General features: G+C 41.8%; 1 long non-coding RNA gene across 1 annotated transcript; it reads right to left on the bottom strand.

The window, feature by feature from the left end:
- Positions 1-1,103: 1,103 nt before the first annotated feature.
- LOC144587489 (uncharacterized) lies at positions 1,104-17,976 on the bottom strand. The gene is made up of 2 exons (XR_013542643.1): positions 11,443-17,976; positions 1,104-4,712 (listed from the first exon to the last, which is right to left on the bottom strand). It is a non-coding gene; the product is annotated as an uncharacterized LOC144587489 (long non-coding RNA).
- Positions 17,977-20,747: the final 2,771 nt, after the last annotated feature.

Genomic DNA, 20,747 nt, shown 5'->3' on the forward strand with positions numbered 1-20,747 from the left:
GAGACAAGAGATGAGAGGGACAGTGGGCAAGTGCTTTGAGGATGTGCTCATGCACACATACTACCTCATCCTCCCTTTCTTCATCAGTTCAAGCAATTATATGTTTGAACCGACATGACAGGATTTGAAATGTTTAAAAGTCAAAGGTTTCCTGGTGGGCAGGAAAAGCTATGGTTTGGGGAGGGGGGGGACACCTGGGTGACTTGCATTTCCTGTTGCGTCATCTAATCAATGGGCATAAAACGTGAATCAGCCCACCCCCAAACCCATAGTATTTTCCAAAGTTTGGGGAAATGTGGTTGCTGCCTTAATTACATATGTGCCATCAAGTCAGAACCAACTTATAGTGACCTAGTTGGGGTTTTCAAAATATGTGAGATATTTAAGAAGCAGTTGTCCCAGTGAGTTCCCCTGGCTGACCAGGGATTGGAAACCAGACCTCTTGAGTCCTAGTCCATCGCTCTATCCACTACACTACACCATCCTTACTATTCATTTTTATACAAACACATCTTAAACCACGTTTGGCAAATTAGCTTGCTTTTGTTTTGTAACTGGTCAGTAGAGAGATAACACAGCTTCCTTTGTCTATTGGGTATTTCAGAAATATATCATGGAGACTGTGTATAAAAGAAGGGCCTGCAAGAGACCAGCATGCAGGGGTTACATGAAAGCTAACTGCTATGGATACAATATTGGCTTCCAGTGCTTGATATCCCATATATTATTAGTTCATTCATTCCCTAAATGTTATGAACTGAAGCAGTAGCATCCGGACATCTCCAAGGTGACGGAAATACCACATGGCTTAATGGAAAACAACAACTCTCTGTGTGTGCATGCATGTGCACTCACACGTATTGTGGAGGAAAGACCCAAAAACGTGCCATCGAAGGCTGGGGATGCTGTGTGACCAGAGAATGTTGACTGTCTGATGAATGGTTGGGTTAAAGACGGAAAACTAGGAAAGGGAAGGGAGTAGTGTATCCTGTAAAGGACCGTAGCTGTGTGGAACCCTGAACAGGAACCACCCACAATGTAACATGTTGTGGCAGATTCTATTTGTAACATGTTTATTTGCAAAGACAATCTGTCTAGATCTGTCAATTGTGAGCTGCCCAGAGACCTTTGGGTAAAGTGGGTGGCATATAAATTGAATGAATAAATAAAATAAAATAAATAAATAGACCTCTCTTGTTTTTCTGATGCTGCTTTGCCTGTCTGTCCTTAGCTTGGTTTCCGTCCTCCTTAGTAGCGCGAACAAGAACTGCACTTTTGTTTATGCCTGTCTTTCAGTATTTGAAGGCAGTGATCACACCGACTCTTCCCATCTGCACTGGCTTTCTTTTAAGTATTATGTGCAATTTCTCAAGCTGCCGGAGTTGACTCTGAGCAAGTGTGCAAATCATTGTCCAGGCAACAAAGGAACACCGTGGGCTTTGATTTGGGACCAGAGGAGGGAACAACAGCAATGTCTAATTTGCAGGGTTTGCCAGCACCCGTTTGAACTGTGCTGGTTGGAAATGCCTCGGTTTCTATCTCACAGCTAGGAGCATTTTGAAGAAGGAAATGCTGTGCTATCCTCTCCTTTCCCAAACGTTGTTAGGGCAGATGTTTATTATAGATGTCTCACGCTGGCACTCGCTGACAGTTATCAGCTTGGGCATATATGTGCCATGTGTGTTGTTATGAAAAGGAAGGTGCGACAGAAGTTGTTACAATTCAGAAGTCATCGAATGCGAGAAAAAGGACAGTCAGCCCATTCTGAATTTCTTGCTTGTGCTGCTGCTGCAGGCCAGTGGGTCGCTATCATGCTTGCATTTCGGGAGGGAGAGATCTTTTTAGAAAGCTTTTGCTCACACAATAAGGGCACATGCTCAGACACTTGGCTTTTTAAAAAAGAAAATCACTGACAAGCAAACAGAAAATAGTTGTGTCTGTCTGAAACGTTGCCCACTCTGTCTATCAGCATGGGTGACTGAGGAAGGGGGGAGGGGGGTACTTCCTCCCCCCCACCCCAAGCATCCTAGGTATGTTTACCATTTTAAGATACACAGGCCTACTGTGCTGTAGCAGGATTTGCTACAGAAGTAGAAGTAATGCTGACATATCACTGTGCAGCTTTGCTCTTCCCCGAGAAGATTCCTGCAGAGACTCTTGACTGCAAGATTTGCTCAAGAATATTGTAAAATGATATTCTTCTTCGATAAAAGCTCCAAGAAAACCAATTTCAGAACTTGAGATATGAAATGTGACCAATTAAAAATGAAGTAGGTGATCATGGGATCTGGCTTAATTGTTGCAACAAATAATTGACCTTTCTTCTCTTATGTCATAAAGATTTCGGTGTTTTAATTGCTTTTCTGAAAATGTCACAAAACTGTAATGGCTTCAGATCCCTGTTGATATTCTTGATGCAGCCTACGTTGAAACTCTGTGCAAGTGTTCCATTCACAAGTTGTAAAAGGGCTACCAATTGCAGGAGTTTCCCAGGTATAGCATGGGTTTGTTAAAAGTGACATTTCCAAGGTCCAGCTGCACTTAATGTTTGGTTGAACACTCAAGCCAGGAGATGGACTGTGCCAAGGAAGTTTGGGAAAATCTGTCAATTTTGAAGGCACTTGATTCGATGGCAGTGCAGCGGCAGTGTAATGGCACTACAGAAGCAGATCACACACCCCCGGCACAAACCAAATATTTATTTTATTTATTTTATTTATTTATTGAATTTATATCCCGCCTATCTAGTCAGTTACGACCACTCTAGGCGGCGTATTGAACCACAAACCAGTTTCCAGTTGGTTTGTGGTGATTCGTGGTTTATGGCTAACCATGAACCATCCAAACCACCATTTTTTCAGGTTCATGCCCCCCTCTAGCAATGACCAGTATCAAAGGTTTAATTATTCTAAGTAGAATGACAAGGATGATAGCTGTCATAATCTTAAGTGTGTATGAAATCCTACCAAGCTTTTCCTCCTTGTCAACTTGTTATAACGAATGCAGAGCCTTAGGCATGCCCACCTAAGGGGAGGAGAAAATTAAGAGTGCCGCAGTATGCAAATCTGGATGAGATTCATCTGCATTTTTTCTCTTTAGCACCTGAACCTCCTTTCCATTTCTTAAGGCAGCTTGGTGTATCAGCAACACACAAGGAAATCTTAGGTGATGTCACCTCCTCTTTCTGACCAAGCTGAGATCTGTTTAATTCTAGCAGGAGTGGAAAATATGGCCACTCCTATCTCTATGGAATAGGAGGCTTTTGGTCCATCGGCACATCACTGTTTCACTTGCAGTCATCTGAGTAATTCAGGATTAAATACACAGGGAATGAGCTCTGTTTAATCTTGTTTGCAGATTTGCTGAAAGTGTGATTTACTACAACAACTGGCTCATGTCTGGATGGTTCCCTAGAGAAATCAGCTAAGCAGCCTGAGGATTGAAGAAGATTATTTTTAAAAGCCCAGGAGGCATAATATGCTTTGGTCAATTTTTCTTCCATTCTTCCCTTTTCAATATGGACAAATATTTCAGGGAGGAAAAAACGTCACCAGTCCTATGAAAAATTGCTTATGGCTCCAGTCTGTTTTCCTAAGATATTAGAAATATGCTAAAGAATGGAAATCCAAATGTTCAGTTTAAATTAGAGCTTTTTGCTAGGATGAACCAGCTTTTCTCTCCGCTGTAGGAATGTCCAACCACTGCAGGAATTTCCAACCAGTGGGTATGCTTAAATGAATAAAAAAAATAATTTCCAGAAGTTCTGATATTTCTGATAAAATAATTTAGGGGCTCTTAGCAATTAACAACCACCGCCACCGCCACCAGTTATTTACAAGAAACAGTTTCTGCAGAGTTTTTAGGGCTTAATCTTGATGTTTCATTTGGAAACCTAGGCTTTTAGAATTTGTGTGTTATTTATATTGAAAAAAAGCACTGCAAAATCTGGTCATTTCTGTCTGAATTTGCCCACTTTGACAAATTGGAGGTAATAATATACCAGGGATGCTGGCAAATCTTTGGATACAAGTCCCAAGACCAAATCTGAATCTTTGATACCAAGTCCTGAGTCCCCGGCCCCAAGTCAGCATCCCTATTAAAAACATGTTTTCCCCCCAGAAAAAAAGGGAGGGGTGGCTGGGTTTTGAGTTGTGAGTCAAGTCCAAAACATAGGTGGGGGGGGGACAAGTCAAGTCGAAACTGAGTGACCAGTGTGACTTAAGTCCAACTGGAATGCAATTCCTGCAATTCAAGTCTCCATCTCTGTAATATACCCATCTTTACTCCTTTTTTTCAGGAATATTCAGTAAATTTAGGTGGCAGTGGACATTTCAGGGATGGCAGCTTACTTTCCGAAGCTCTCTTCTGTGCGTAACCTGTCATCATGCATTTCTTCCTTCAAGCCTGTCTGCCTCGCACCAGCCTGTAAACAATCCTACCGAATGCTTGCGAGCTAATGATGATTCTCTGTTTTTGTCATTCCGGTTGTACAATGATCCCCTGAGTCTTTTACTAAATTCTCTATGGGCCTCACTTGATCTCCCGCTCTGAATTATTTATTTGAGCTGATTTTGCAGAGGACAATTGTGCTCACTGACGTCTGTTGATGAATCTAGGGTTAGCTCACCTTTACAAAGGCATCCGGTAATGACACCGTGGAGGGCGGATGTGCAAGCTTGTACGAAGGGTTCCCACATGTGTGTTGTTTTTGTCTAAGAAAAAAGATGAATGAATCAGGCTCCCTCAAGCAGTAAAAACAAACTTTAAAATTAGAGAGGGGGACAAATAGGAAAAAATGGTGCTTCGTCACGTTTGTCATTTGTCAAAGTTGACGAATGGACAAATAGACAAAGCACCAAATTTTAGCGATTAATCGATGAATATTCATTAATTTGTTGTTAAAACACAATGTCCCATCAAATAGCTGATCAGCGTGACTGGCTGCAGGACCGGAACCCCACAGACATTGACAATGCCTATCAATGTCCCACCTATCAGATGATTGTCAGGACACTGACAAACAGGCTGGCTGGGGGAGGAAAAACCCTGTTTCCATTCCAGCAGCCAGCCTGCACAAAGGAATGGAAAAAGTGGGCAAATAGCATTGTCAAGATCTCCAAACCAGACAAATACAAAAGGACGAATCAGAGATATTTCACAAATATTGCAATTCAGTTTTTAATTCATCCCCATGTCTAATTGAAATATACATGTAAAGGATGATTCCATGGTCAATTTGGGCTTCTTGTTAAATTGACTGGTAGATGATGCCCCCTCCCAACCACCATATCCACCAATCTTATTTTTTAAAACCAGTTGGCTGGCCTGTTTCCCTGATCCCCAAATGCCGACCCATCTCAAATGCCAAAGATAGAAAAGCTTACTTTGGAATTGAAGATTCCAAGTACCTGTACCTTCACACAACTTTGTGTGAGGGTACAGCCGTTTCTCTGTTGCAGAGTTTTAGATTTTTTGTTAAATTCATCTACCTACACAGCAGAAGTTCAGGGATTCACAAAGCAGAATTAGCTTCAAGTTCCCTGGACTAATCCACCCATTTCGTCTCATAAACTGACACTTATAATCTCAATATCTCACTCTTGAGACATTATTAGGACAAAAGAATAAAAATGTTTCATTTACTTACAGTGAACAGATAACAACAAACTGATAAACATGGCTGGCTGACTTTTGGCAAAAGGCCTCAACAGATTAACAACAGACTCAGGAGAGGGAAAAGGAATATTCAACAGAGAGGTGGGGTTCCCTTTGAATTCAGAGGCAAGAGGGAATGATTGGACACTGCGGGATAGATTGACAATCATTCCAGCCCAGAAAGATCCCTTCCAGACACACCTACTAGAGGCAGCATGTGAGGTTGCTAAAAAAAAAACCCAACATTTTCCTGGACAGCAGGGACCATGATTTATGGGAGTTGTGATTCAAGGGGGAAAAAAAGATGTATGATCAATTTACTAAAAGCATATTTTGCAATGTGTTCAGGTCACTAGCACGATCGTGAAATGCAACCCATCTGATGTCTTTCTGTAATTTCCCTACTATCAGGTGCCTAGCACTCAGTTACAGGTAGGTACAATTTTTGCATGAAGCAATCTAGGGACAATTTTTCCCATGAAATAAATCATCTTGAGACTTCAGGCTTGCCAGTGACTGCAGTGTAAGGTTTTATAGTTCATTCTCATTACAACAAATTATTTTTCCAACAGACTTAAACTGTTGATATTCTTAATTAAAAAATTTTTAGAAGATTTATTGTGTTTATATTTACGGTTTCTCACTATGTTTTTTTTTTTTTTGCTAGAGGTGCATTCACAGTTATTAGACTTACAGTTACAGTGTCCCTAAAGTGGGTTCCCATTGAGCGTGGGATCGTTTGGCCAATTAATCAGTTATATTAATTAGTGGAAAATAATTTCATTGCCAGAGAAAAGTAGCCCCAGGGCCCTGTTTAAATATACCATGAGGGTATTCCATGGTTTGGTAGATACCATTATAGAAGAAGGGTCAGTGATCTTTGTCTTCTCTCCTTCCCCTCTCCTTCTTTCCTGCTGGCATTTTTTTCCCTTTCATCCCAGTGCTTGAGACTAGGCAGGTCTGTGTCTAAGGGCTGGCAGGGTTCAACCAAAGAGCAACATGGCTGCTCCAAAGATACAGCGAAGAGGTAGTGCAAATTTCAGACCAGTAGGGAGCAGCATCCTTTTGCTAGTCCCAACTAAAGTAGGCCCACTGACTCAATGAGATTTACAGAAATATTGGTTTCCTATACAGCAGTGGGTTTAATGGGTCTGCTCTGGGTTTGAACTAGTGATTGGATGATGGTCAATGTTTTGCCAGAGAGCAGCTAAATCATGTCAGGACGGTCGGAAGAGTCAAAGGCAGCCTAAGATTCAAACAAGCAGATTCTTGTGTGAATCCTGGGCAGACAGGGCAATCCAGAGGCAGGATCAAGAGTGATTTTCTGTCAGAGCAGAATTCAGGGGCTGAGGAAAGGACTGCCAACAGCCAGTAACAGCCAGTGATTCCAGCAACCCTTAAAATTGATACCGTACTTATAAAGCTGAGATGCCTGAGCGCCACTCTGATTTCAGCTACAGACACTTCACCTGGAGTCGTCCTCATGGAGATGCCTTTGTTCACAAGAAGAACACTATTTGCTCAGATATGCTTTCTTTGCAGGCAGACATTCCTTGAATAATCTCAAATTTCACCTGATCTCCATGGCTAGGTGGGCATCTTCTAGGTCCTAAGGAGCCTGGTGGGTGGCACCTATTGACTGAAGTGGTATTGATGGCTTCCACCACATTTTAATTAGTTAAAATTAATTATCCAGTTTTAAAAACAAAATTGTCTGAAGATGCACATTGTCAGGTATCCATACCATATTTCAGGTGATCTGACTGCATGTCCCAGGATCTATGTTGGAAGCAGATAGACCGATAGATCTGGACAAGATGTGCAGAATTCTGGGACTTCCAGCCCCAGAAATCATGCAGAATGCCCAAGGCAGAATTCTGGGACTAGGAAAGGAGAAACCAGAAGGCAAGAGCTATGTCTTTCTACCACCATTGTCTGCTTCATTCCATTTGCTTCAACTGGCATAAAGAAGGGAATGCTACTTTGGTCCCACTGCTTCCTAAGAGTTGTCCCAGTGCTCCATAAGAGGGGTAGGCTCATTACCTAGTAGACTTTTATAGAGAGATCCTCTCACTGGACTAGCCTTCCCATAATAAGCCTGCCTACTATATAGGTGTGATGGTGTAACAAAGGTGGATCATCTCAGAAAAGAGCAGTAGCAAGCTTAAGCCATCCGAATTCATCATTAATGTGGTTGAATGCACAGAGATTCAAACCTTAACTTTTAAGAATTACATAACTCACATTATCCCTTGGTCTGGATGGATGAGTCTGTCACTTTCAGTTTCTCCTGCATGTGAATGATTTTAATCTCTCGTTCTTTCAGTCTCCCAAATGAAGACATTTGCAACTACAAATGGCTGTGAAAGTCTTGCCCTGTTTAAATGCGACACGTGTGATAGTCAACGCAAGGTTCTTGGAAGAGATAACAGTTCTGATGTCTACGGTTATGACTTACGTAGGTTTGTTGTAGGTACAGAAACTCCCCAAATGACTGAGATGGTTGCACATGCTGTATGTGTCAAACAGCAAAATGTGGTAAAGTTGCTTTTTTGGACTACAACAGGGATGATACTAGCCAAGGGGGTCTGGGAGTCATGCTCCAGAAGAGTAATATTCCTGATCTGTTCCCTACCATGGAGTTATTAAATGCACTTGTTCTGTGCTATCAAGTTAGAGCTGATTTATACCAACCCTAATAGGGCTTTCAAGCTAGGTGAGATATTTAAGGAGTGTTTTTCACCAGTTCCACATCCATGGTTGGACAGCAATTCAAACCCAGGCCTCCTGAATCCGAGTCCATCTCTCCACCCGCTACATGACGCTGGGTATCCCAGATACTTTGGCAAATTGTTGATATAAACTAATAGGTATATGACAGTGTTTTCCAACCCAAGGGCGTCACAAAGTGTTTTCTGGGTGGTCGTGGGTGTTGTAGGCCTTGTTAAATAATGTCTTCCTTGACCTTTCAGAGTGGGATATTAAAGTTAGTGCATATGTGTATGTATGAGAAACAAGCCCTTTTTTGTGGGGGAGAGAATCCTCTGTTTTCTCAGAAGATATGACTTTAACCCCATTAAAATTCAATTTTATGCAAATATGGTGGGGGAAGGAGCTGCAGGTTATTTGCCTATTATAAAAGGTTGGGAACTACTGGTATATAAGGGGACTACAGCAATATGAAAGATATTTGTAATATTTCTATGCGCATTGGCGATGCCTGGTATGTTTTTCTTAAGGCAGCAATAAATAATAAACAAACCATATTTCTAAGTCTGGTTCATTCCTGAAGCAGTGGCACTAAATTTCCTCCACATCTGGTGCACACAACTGGGATCATCAATTACAGGCAGAAGTACCATCTGCTCACACTTGGTTTTTACACATTTCCAAGACCGTGAAGAAACTGTTCTCACTGGATCAGAAGGGCTTGTCCTACAACAGAAGCAGTTGCCCTAGTCAGAGTGGCCACATAGATGGTGCTTCAAGCATATACCTGCAGATGCAAGGCCAACTTATGGCAAAGAGCAAGATATTAATCACACTTCCCCCCAAGTGAAGATACATAGGCCAAAATCTTGTTGGCAGTTCCCAGCTGAAGTACGTATGACAATACCTCCAATGAGTCTACTGCAGTTGGGAGCTGGCCGGATACCTCACTGAGGCCGCAGTCACACCAGGGAAATTTCCCCCTTCTTTCTTGCATCTTCTGATTCCTGTCACGTGTTGTGGTCACATGGCATATATCCTGTGACAGTGGTTCATACCTTTTTTAAACCATTCTGCTTTGTTTGGGTAAATTAGATGTGGTACATTCGTCTGCCACCCCTCAGGTAGGACATATTTCCTTCCTTTTCTTGAACCTTCTCTGCCACCCTTCCCTTAAAAAATATGTGTGGGTACACCGCTCTGCTAGCAAAATGCCCTTGCTGGCCATGTACTGATCTGGGCCATTTCTTCCTGTTTTTGTGCATCATTACTCTCTATGGAGGAGAACCCACAGGGCACCGCAGTGGCGGTTGTAAGACTGATGCTCCATATTTGACAGGAGTAGACCAATGCACCAACATTCCCATTTGAAAATTAATTTTAAAAGAATAAAGGAGTCAAACAGAAGCGGGAGAAGGTGGTAGGACTGCATGCCATGTGCACAGGAAATGAATTGGTTTTGGAGTACACACTCAATGGGATGTCGATTGTACTGTGCAATGAAACAAATATAGTAGTAGCCTCCCAGTGGAGCTAGCATGGAGGGGGAACAAAAGAATCAACACCTTGTGTTGTCTGAACAAAAAAGGGGGGGGGGTGACATTCACGAGGAATAACTCGGAAGCACTTTGCTGGTGTGACCCAGCCTGAGTGAGGTATCCAGCTACAGAGCCAGAGATTGGGAGTTCAATTCCCCCATGGTGCCTCCTAGGGGAAGAGCTGACCTGGGTGGCCTTGGGCAAGCTGCACAGTCCCATAACACTCCCAGAAGAAGGGAATGGGAAGCCTGAGTATTCTCTATCTGGAAAACCCTGAAAAGACTTGGAATTGACTTGATGGCACACACAAACAGACACAGACACAGACACAACACACACACACACACACACACACACACAAAGAGAGAGAGAATAGTTGGAACTATGTATTCCATTCACCTCCAGCAAGCCAAGGTACCTGAGACTGAAAATCCCAGCAATACCTCTCCCCGTCTCTGGAAATGAAAAACCCAATAATGAAAACCTACATAAGCACCATCGGCTGCCCTGTTCCCAAGTTATGCAGCCTGAGGCGGCTGGCTCCCTCTCCCTCTTGAGAGGACAGGCTCTAGGCACATCTTCCCATAGCAGTTCAGAGGGTGGCTTCCTCCATGATCTCACGGATGTCATTTATTCTAAGGATGGGCATTTTTGAAGATACCATGGAGGGAAGAGAATAGGTTTGTATTGTACACATTAATTTGCTGTAATAAAGTTTTTCCCTTCAGCCCTTGCTGTGAAATAGTTGGTCACTGTGAAAAGTAATTAACGTGGCACATGAAATGAGGATTAGTAGAGAAAGGATGACCTTTTCAGCTTTCAGTAAATCACCCCCACATGAAACATCAAAGCTAGGAATGCTAATCCGTGACTTTGGATACGGAGAGAGTGAGGGTTCTCTTCAAGGGCAGGCATAGACAAAAATCAAACCCCAAAACTTCAAAGGAAATGCTGGGTGCTCAGGGTGGCCAGGCATTTCCCCCCTCATGCTTCAAGATCATCATTCAGATACATGCAACACTTCAATGACTGACTGAGCCAAGCAGTGTATCATAGCTTATCCGAAGATTCACTGATTACAGCTTCCCTTGTAGAAGTGAAGTCGTTCCATAACTTAGGACTCTAGTTTGGAGCAGATCTTTAAAGAAAGTCCAGTAAATTGGGCTAAATTCAGAGGCCAAAACTACATGGGTCTACTCCAACATAACCTTCACTTAGTTCTGAGCGATTTACTCTGAGGGGAAATGTGCATAGGGCTGTAGCTTTTAGCACCTTCACCTTCCTCCCCCCCTCTCTGAAGCAGAGCTTAAACAGAATTTTACATACTTTTGGTTTGCAAATTCAAAGCTTGTGCAATACAACCAAGTGAAAAATGCCTTTCTCATTTCTCTTCCTCTTTTTGCGGTTTGCCTTATCCTGGATTCATGGATATCCACATGCTAAATCTGAACACATAAACTTTGCATTTTGAGATGTAACTGTTTCCTATAAAATTCACTTCTCAATAAATGTGGAGATGCAGCTCATTTTAATTCATTACCTGAAGCATATGGCGTTTCTTTCTCTTTTTTCCTGTACCCGAACAGAGGCATCTTCTGTTCCTTCTTATTGATTTTTTAATCAGTGTATTAGTTGTGAGTGAAACAGATTGAGCCCAACCAAGCTAAAATTGGGCACTTTCAAGTCTCATTGATTCTAATAGGAGGCAGTTATTCTGGGATCCTGTTGAAATAAAGGAGACACCCAAGTGTGTTAACCATGTGACTGTGAATCATTGTTACTATTGCCAGTATTATTACTGAGGAATTTTTTAAAAGAAAGCATTTTAATTGTAACTGTGTTTTAATATAATCACATCTACAATTATATTTTAATATTTGTAACTAATTCTGTTTTAGGCATGCTATACTGTCTATATATATTTTAACTACCTCACAAACTACTTGGGTTGCCAGCCATGGAAGAAAAGTGGCACACTGAACAAGCAAACAAACTTTGGCAGAAATATGCCTACACATTTCCACCCTGTTCTGCACCTGGACACAACTCTTTCTTTTAAATGATGCATTTCGCCTGAGGGCTTCCTGAAGCAGTAACGTGTATGGATAAAGACACTCTTACGGCTCTTTCTTCCTAAGTTGCCTCAGAAAAAAAAAACAATAATAATACTCGTTTGAAAGACATCAAATTGTCAAGGCAAAATGTTTCCTGGCCTGCTCAGATGCCTTTCTTTTTCCTTTCACTGTGGGTATGAAACAAAGCGTGCCATGCAAAAGGTCATCAGTCAGCTTATAGCAGATACAAGAAATAAAAATGCATTTGAGAGAAGGGTGGTATGTTGTCTGTTCCCTTCCTGGATAGTCTGCTGGGGTGACATTTCGATGCAGTCATCACCACGTGTAAGAGGCAATCAAACTTTCTGTCACGGAGCCCTTGAAAATCTAGAATGGCTCTTTGGAAACATCCAGACAATTAGTTGCTCATGAACATTCTGCAGCATATATATATAAATTTGAAGCAACAAGTAACATAGATATTTGTTTATTTCCCAGGTCAACGTGACCAAAGGATACATATCAAAACAAAACAAAAACAATGAGGGGGAAAACCCCTTAAACATTAACCAAACATTTTTTTTTAAATTACATTTTTAGTTTTAGTTTTTTTGGAAAGCCATATACCTCTATTCCTTTTGATCCATGCAGGTTTATGCCGCTTCTAACAATAATGGAAACTTACCCAACTGTAAAGGAGTCAGGAAGAAACCAGGGAAATTCTATTAACAAAGTTCTTTCTGCTCTTCTCTGAGTCCAGCCAGCAGTGGTAACAATCTAAAAAGATACCCTGGATAAAACCAGCGTGACAATTGGGGGATTCCACTTCAAATGGTCGTGAACTCCCAATATTCTCCAAAAGAACATCTCTTGGCTTGCAAGTAAATTGAAAACAGTAGCCCATGAGTAAGCTCAGACCAGTTTTCTCCAAGATCTCAGGATGGAAGGTTGGGGTATAAATATTAGACAGACAGATAAACAGTGCCAACCTCATGTAGAAATGTGGTTCCAGTGCAAACACACCAGCCAAAGTCCAGGCAATACATTGGAAGCTGCAGAAAGGTAAGACTATGAAGTGAGCTGTTACCAACTGCTGGATAGCTCGGTGGTTTAGGCATCTGGCTGCGGAGCTAAAGATTGGGAGTTTGATTCCCCCACTGTGCTGCCTTGACAGGGGCTGGACCTGATGATCCATAGGGTCCCTTCCAGCTCTGCAGCTCTAATATTATTATTATTAGCATAGTTACGTGATGCTAGTTAACTTTCTGGGTTATGAGGTGCACAAATGTATTGTTCAAAAATAATGGACCAAACAGTTACAAAGTTAAAGGAAAAAGCAAAGCATGCTGCTATATACCACCCCATAGCACTTAAAGCACTCTCTTGGTGGTTTACAAGTTAATTATGCAGGCTACACATTCTCCCATCCCCACCGCGGTGAGTTGGGTTCTCATTTTAATGACCTTGGAAAAATGGAAGACTGAATCAACCTCAAACCGGCTACCTGAGGCCTTTAAGGTAAAAATAAGGTTGTATTGTCTTGACTGCAGTACTGCCACAAGGACTCTTTACTTGTTGATGTATTTGATCATGTTTTCTCATTTTTTGAGGCATTTTACAATTATTTTTTGTGTGTTTTATACCATCCTGCTTAGGATTACATCAAGGGAAGCTTTGTTTTGTTCAATTTTTTTAAAAAAATTTAAATTCAACATACAATCTTTCATATTTAGAGGAAGATATTTTCAAGGTGCAGTATCATGGGGGGGGGGCCACTAGGCAGAACCAGCGAATCTTTCCCTACATTTTTCTAGCCTGTTTGGAAGAACAACCCAATGACTGACATCACTGTGCACAATTATAGAACCTGCATAACTTTGGGAGACACATTGCCCCAAGTTAAGAAATCACTGTAGATATTATCAGTCACATGCTGAGCCACACAACATAATATGCGACCGATTGTATCTACAATGATACTTTCCGTTCAGCTCATTCATCTGCTACTACCTTTGATCATGGTCCCACCTGAATAGCAGGAACTATTTTCTGTGGGCAAACCCCTATTGGCAACACAAGAACAAGCTGACAACTTCTGGATTGGCAAGGCTACAGACAGTATTCTAGGTTCATTGAGATGTACTGGATCCATTGTTCACATAAGATATGCTCATACAGATACATACTTTGCTTTGGGAGTGTTCAGATGGGGAAATACAGCAGCTTGCATTTTGAACCACTGGTGTGACCGATTTCCCAGGAAATCACTGCTCCTTGTTGGTCCAGCAGCAGGCCTCTTCTTTCTTGGGACTGGGCCAGAGTGATTCCTGTTGTGACAGAAGGGTGGCTGTAAGGGCGATAGCCGCAAGCGAAGCGAACCCTTTTCAGTGCAACCAGACACAATCTTTTCTTGCCATCTGATCTTACCTTTACAATGCAAAGTGATTAACAATTTTGGGTTCACACTTAACTAAGCTGAAGACCCATTTATGTCTGTGCTGGACTTGCTTGAGGACAGGCTTGAGGAAGTTGTCGCCGTTCAGAGCTGAGGCTAACAGGACACCGTGTCTCGCAATACTGTAGAAATTTAAGCAGATAATCATGGTTAACAGCCTTAGACCAAATTTGCCATGCTGGTTTGCTTGAAAAAGTGCTCCGCTCTGGGACGGCGTAAGCATCAGTAAAGATGGATCCCAGGAGATCACAACTGTTTCCTAAATTGTATAAACGAAATGCTAATGAAGTATACAGCCAAGAGACAGCATGCCTCAGGATTTAGAAAAATGTCATTTGAATGTATGATCTCTCTTAAGGCTTCATAGGGACCAGTGCAGCATCTCACCCCAGGGACCAATTCTGTGCTTCGGAATGTTATCCTGTGACCTTTGGCGGCTTTACCAGTGTGATGGCGAAATGGGTTTTGTGCTAATTGAGAAGACAGATTATTAGTAAAGTCTGCAGCTTAAAAAACAAAAACAAACCATCAAGGATGCTTCTTCTTAGCAAGGAAGGTGTTTAACTAGGGAAAAACCTTGCTCCTGAGATTGCATGCTAGATGCTAGCACATGTAAACAAACAGATAATTGGCAGATGGCAAGATATTCTTAGATGCTCAAAAGCTTATTACATGCTTTTCAAAAAAAACTCTGCATGATCAGCTTGTAGTACATAAAAGCAGCACTTTAAGAAATCTTTTTTCCCGATGGGCAGGTAAGGATTACATCATTAGCATTTTGTATATCCTCACTTCCTTTATTGTTTCCTATCTTGACTCTTCACTTATACATTACTTTAAATGTAGTAGCTATAGAACTTAGTTTGTGGAATTCCTGTTTAAAGTGACTTGGACCTGCACATTTTGGAACAGGAAGAAGGAATGGGTGTCCCTACAGAAGTGGATTTGATATTCTCAACATCTCTCACCGTTGGCTATGCTCTGTGGGGAAGATGAGAGATGTAGTCCTTTCGAACTCTATTTTCCCCAGCCCTGCCTTACAGAAGTGCATTGGTCAGAATGCTGGATCACTTGTTTGCATGGGATCCTATTCGCATGGAACTTTGCTACAGTATATGCAGGCCATCCCAGGGATTTCCGTGAAGAGGCAGATTCATGAATGCACAGGCAAGACAGTTTTCTCCTTTTCAGTATGCCTGGGAATTCTTAAGTTTGGTGATACAGCTAGGTAAGAGTAAATTCATTCAGACAAATTAAATACGTATGTGAAGCATTACATCTCACTCAGTCATCTTCCTCAGGCCCAGTAAAACATTATGCTGAAAGTTGCAAAGTTCCCATCTTGAACCGTTCATATTTTAAAAGTTACACAATTTTAGATCTTGGATTGGAATTTCAAACCATGGAAGGCAGGAAGCTCATCAGTTTTCCCATTTGAACTATTCCACACCTTCTGGAAAGTTAATCTGGATGACATTTTGTATCCTGTTCTAATAGGAGGAAATGTTGGCTATAGGTCCTTAGCTTTCTGCATATTTTTTCATGTCCATTCAAGTCTCACCAGCTGGCTGGATAGCTTAGGGGGATAGGCATCTCCCTGAAGAGCCAGAGGCTGGGAGTTTGATTCCTCGCAGTGCCTCTTGTGAGGAGAGCCAGCCTGTGTAGCCTTGGGGGCAAGCTGGATGCCCCCAGAAGAAGGGAAGGGTTAGCCACTTCTGAGTCACTGGCATGATGGCACACAATTTTCATTATCAATGTCTTACCATTTCACCCATTGCTGTTCTGACTAGGCTGCTCATTTTGAAAAGTTGTGCTCTGAGTCCTGCTCTTAAATATTCTGAGTGATTTATTTAATGTTTTCTCTTTTAATGCTCAAATGTCAATGTAATTTAATTTTAATCAAATTAATCTCTTTTGTACACTATTTTGAGGTATTGTTTAGCTTCTAAAATTGGTATGTAAATACGAAGGAGCAAGAGGAGAATTACAGAAAGAGATGGTTCTAGCAAGTGACTCACAGTTTAAAGATGCCGTGAAGAATCACTGAAAGATTTAATGCTGGCCAGGCTTGTCTAAAACTTTCCTTTTTGAAGTCTGTTCTTAAAGTACAGCCACAGACTTAGAAGACAGTCTTCAAAATACAAACTGGCACAAGGGATAAAAATAGAAAGAAGAGAAAGAAAACTCAGCCAGGCTGCTGACAACAAGATGATGGTTTGAGAAGCGGATGCCTGTTTTGAGGTATGATTTTACATGGTCCCATGTTTTAACACTAGTGATCAGGAAGGCTATTTGAAATATCTGTCACAGCACAAAGGAAATAAAGTCATAGTGTTCACACACATTGACAGTAGGGGCCGACTCGCCCAGGCTTTGCAGGAAAAAAACCCCAGTACCTTTCATCCTATCTGGGCTGCAGAGATTGGCGCAGATGCCTGTGACAAGATGCAATTGTCAGGATGGGGGATTCAAGACAGCCGGCTCAGATCCAGTTCGTTTGCGCGCGCGCCCTTGGATCAGGAACAACACTGCACTTTAGCCACTCAAGGCACAGCTGCCAAACCGGAGGATCAGAACACCGTCCAGTCCACTCAAAGCAGTAGCGAAGAATAACCTCAATGCCAATTTACACGTTAATTGTCCCTCTAACACCTTTGCTTAACAAAGCTACAGTACTTCAATTATAAAAGAAAAGTGGGCACAGAACATACAATCTACCTAAAGGTGTTTTATAAAAGTGTCTACAGGGACACATAGCGGCCAAGGGCCATCTTCAGTGAGAAACAGGAAAGGTCTCCCAGTCAGGAGTAGACGTCCAAGTAACTAGTTCTCCTTGAAAATATAAACACCAGCATACGTATTTGTTTAAGGAATGTGCTTGTTGTGGTTGAAAGCCTCTAGGTAAAGAATACCTAGAGTAGTCCATTGAATCAACAGAACTTTCAAAGAAGTTGACTTACCAAATCACTACCGATTCAACAGGCCTACCTAGTTGTGACTTTTTGTTGAGAATAACAATCTTGCATGCAGTAGTACTGGGTGTCAGTGAGAGGAGCTCTTCACAACTTAAGATGGTTGTTCTCTGCCGCTAACCTATTGCTAAAGTTTTTTTTCCTACTTGAGGCAAGCCCTCACCCCCCCCTTCCTATTTGTTTGGTTCACTTCTTTTGTTAGTCTCTCTGTCCTTTCCTGACCGGTGAGCATGTAGCAGACATGGAGAATGTCTCTTCCATGTGTGGAGGCTCAATTTTTCCTACTGATTGTAACTACAGACAGCACTGTAACAAAAAAAAATTCTATCTCAAATGCTTCCAGAGTGATTTTTAACATATAAACTATGAAAAGGGGAGGGCTATTGAAATTTATGCAAGTTCCTCACACTTTCCCTGTGCAGTTGTTGTTTGTACCTGATACTCTGCTAAGTTTTAAAGGAATTTACCATATTCAATACTTATTACACTGAGCAACAGGATTTCAGCCAGTGTTTCATTTTACCCTTACTAGGTCCAATCCTGCCAAAAGTAATTACTTTTAAGTTCCATTCACACTACTGGAAAGTTTCTGTCCCATGCTTAGCTCTTCTCTTGAAGACCCACAGGTCTACGTTTGGCTAGGCTCTAGGGCAGGGGTGTCCAACCTTCCACCTTCCCTGGGCCACATTAGAAGATGAAAATTTGGTTTGGGCCGCACATACATTTGGTTTGGGCCGCATGGGGGGGGCAGCCCTAGCCTTCCTCCGCAGCCCCGCTCCAAGCGGGCTTACCGGCAGCTGCGATCTTAGACAGCAGAGGCTGCCAGCTTCAACTCCGGCAGCTTTATGGGGCCGGGATGGGGTCCACCTATTGACGGGGACAGCGCAATGCAGTCACGCAGCCCCCCTGTCCCCTCCCCTCCCACTCCTTCCTTCCTTCCCTCTCTCCCTCTCTACTGTTGTGACATGCCCCGGCCACATTCCGGCCACAAGCGCCGGCAGTGTAACTTGAAACTTTGGAATTTCTTTAAAAATAAAAAATTGCACTGGGCCACATTACGAGCTGACCTGGGCCGCATGCGGCCCTCGGGCCGCAGGTTGGACAAGCCTGCTCTAGGGAATAATATGCTTGCAGCTTGATTCTACAAATGTTTACCAAAAAGGAAGTCTCACGGTGTTCCATGAGACGTGCTTCACACAAAGGTTGGCCCTACCATTGGACAGAGTGAGACAACTGTTTCAGACAGCAGATGCTGAGGAGTGGAAGCACAGTGTAGGAAGGCAGAACTGTGTGCATCCTGCTGCCCATCTATGGCCTTCAGCTGCAAAGGAAGGCACTGTTCCACAACCCTGATGCATTCCTCAGCTTCACCGGAGATGTCCAGCTGGCTTCGTGCATGGAATTGGGGAGGAGGCTCCTGGTCTCCAGCAACAGAAGGGTTTCATCTGGTCCTCCTGTCTCACTGCTACTGTTGGTTGTTGTGGGTTTTTCAGGCTCTTTGGCCGTGTTCTGAAGGTTGTTCTTCCTAACGTTTCGCCAGTCTCTGTGGCCAGCATCTTCAGAGGACAGCACTCTATACTCTGGTGTAGTTGGCTTGGGAGTGCAAACCACCAGAGCATCATGTTCACACAATGCTGTCTTTAGCATTGTGTGAACATAAATCCTATGCTCATCCAGGGGTTCATCCCCATGATTTTCAGGGAGAAGTACTTCAAAGGCAACGTGCGCAGGTATGCTCCCATAGTTGAAATGAAAGGGAAATACTTATATGGTCCCAGGACCGCAGAGTTGGGCAGAGTGATGTTCTTTGAAGGAAAACAGGCAAACACTGACCTCTTTGTTGCGAATATTTTGCCCCACTGCATAAAGTTGTCATAGAAATACAGTGGACCTCTACTTACGGAATTAATCCGTATTGGAACGGTGGCTGTAAGTCGAAAAGTCTGTAGGTCGAATCTCCATTGACCTACAATGCAGTGAAAACCGATTAATCTCATAACTGGCAGTTTTTATTCTATTTTTGTTCCATTTTGGTTTTTTTCTGGTCTGTAGGTCGATTCTCCAGCTGCAAGTCGAATCTACATTTTGCGGCCAGAGAAGTCTGTAACTCGAAAAGTCTGTAAGTCGAGCCATCTGTAAGTTGAGGGTCCACTGTAGAGTGGTAATTGCACCCTGAAGACGTGTTTCCCAGCGACAAGGTATTAGGGAGAGGGAATGCAAAGCCATTTTTTAGGTCCTTCTGATGCTGTTTATAGATCTCTCTGTGACAGCATGATTGGGATGCATTGCCTTTGCTGCTTTGAAGTGTTAATGTCACCCTCTTTCATTTATGCCATTAAAAATAAATGTTGTGGAAGGTTAAAACCTTTTGTGATATTTGACGGGGGGGGGTTATTTTGCTGTGGAACAAGTGTTTCTGAAATTACTCAAAGCTTAATTTTGCATGTTTTGTCATCATGATAAAACGATTTGAGTTTTATCAAGCAGAGAAAATCATGTTCAGAAAAGGGAACATAAACCAATGCCAAATGTATATATATAATTTTTATTTTTATTTTCCAACAGAAGGTTTTAAAACAAAGATATATAGCACAATGTGCATTTGAACAGTAAACATAAAGTGTAAGAACCTCTAATCGTCAAACAATAAACAAAGATAATCTAAATGCAAAAAAGAAACTAAAAGCCTAAGGCTCAATATAGAAGCAATCTTGTGTATTTGAACAATTCTTCTGATGAGATCCTATTCGTGACATCCCATTTTTTATTCATTTTCTGTTCCTTTACTGTGGGATTTTTACTGTCCACCAATTATAAAATAAATTCCAGCTTAAATTTAAAAAAATGATTCTTCCTGTCCCTTTAGCCTCTTAGTTAATCTATCCATCTGGGCCTGGGGTATTCTCATTTTTTAATTTATAATTTCCATAATTTCCAGCAATGTTATTTCTGCATTTATTATCTTTTTAGCTTCTTCAGGTAGTTTGGAAAGGTTTGCTTTTTTCAAATAGTCCTTTAACTTCTTCCTATCTGTTGCATGTGCTTTATAGAGGTTGGTGTGAAAGTCCACTATTATATTATATATTTGACTTTTTTGAGTATGTAAAGTACCCTTTATATCTTTTAATCCATTTGTCTTTTCTCTGTGTGTTTCTTTAGTTTATAAGCTAGCCATCTTCCTGGCTTGTTTGCATTTTCAAAAAAAAAATTGTTTTGTAGCTTTTATCTGTTGTGCCATTTCGTTTGTATCCATAAGGTTCAATTTATGTTTCAACAAGTTCATTTCCTTTTTCACCACTTTGTTATTAGGATTATTTTGAAGTTCTAATTCCAATCTTTTATGATTTTCTTTCATGTTGTTGTA

This window comes from Pogona vitticeps, chromosome 1 (assembly GCF_051106095.1).
Source record: "Pogona vitticeps strain Pit_001003342236 chromosome 1, PviZW2.1, whole genome shotgun sequence".
NCBI classification, from domain to species: Eukaryota; Metazoa; Chordata; class Lepidosauria; order Squamata; family Agamidae; genus Pogona; species Pogona vitticeps.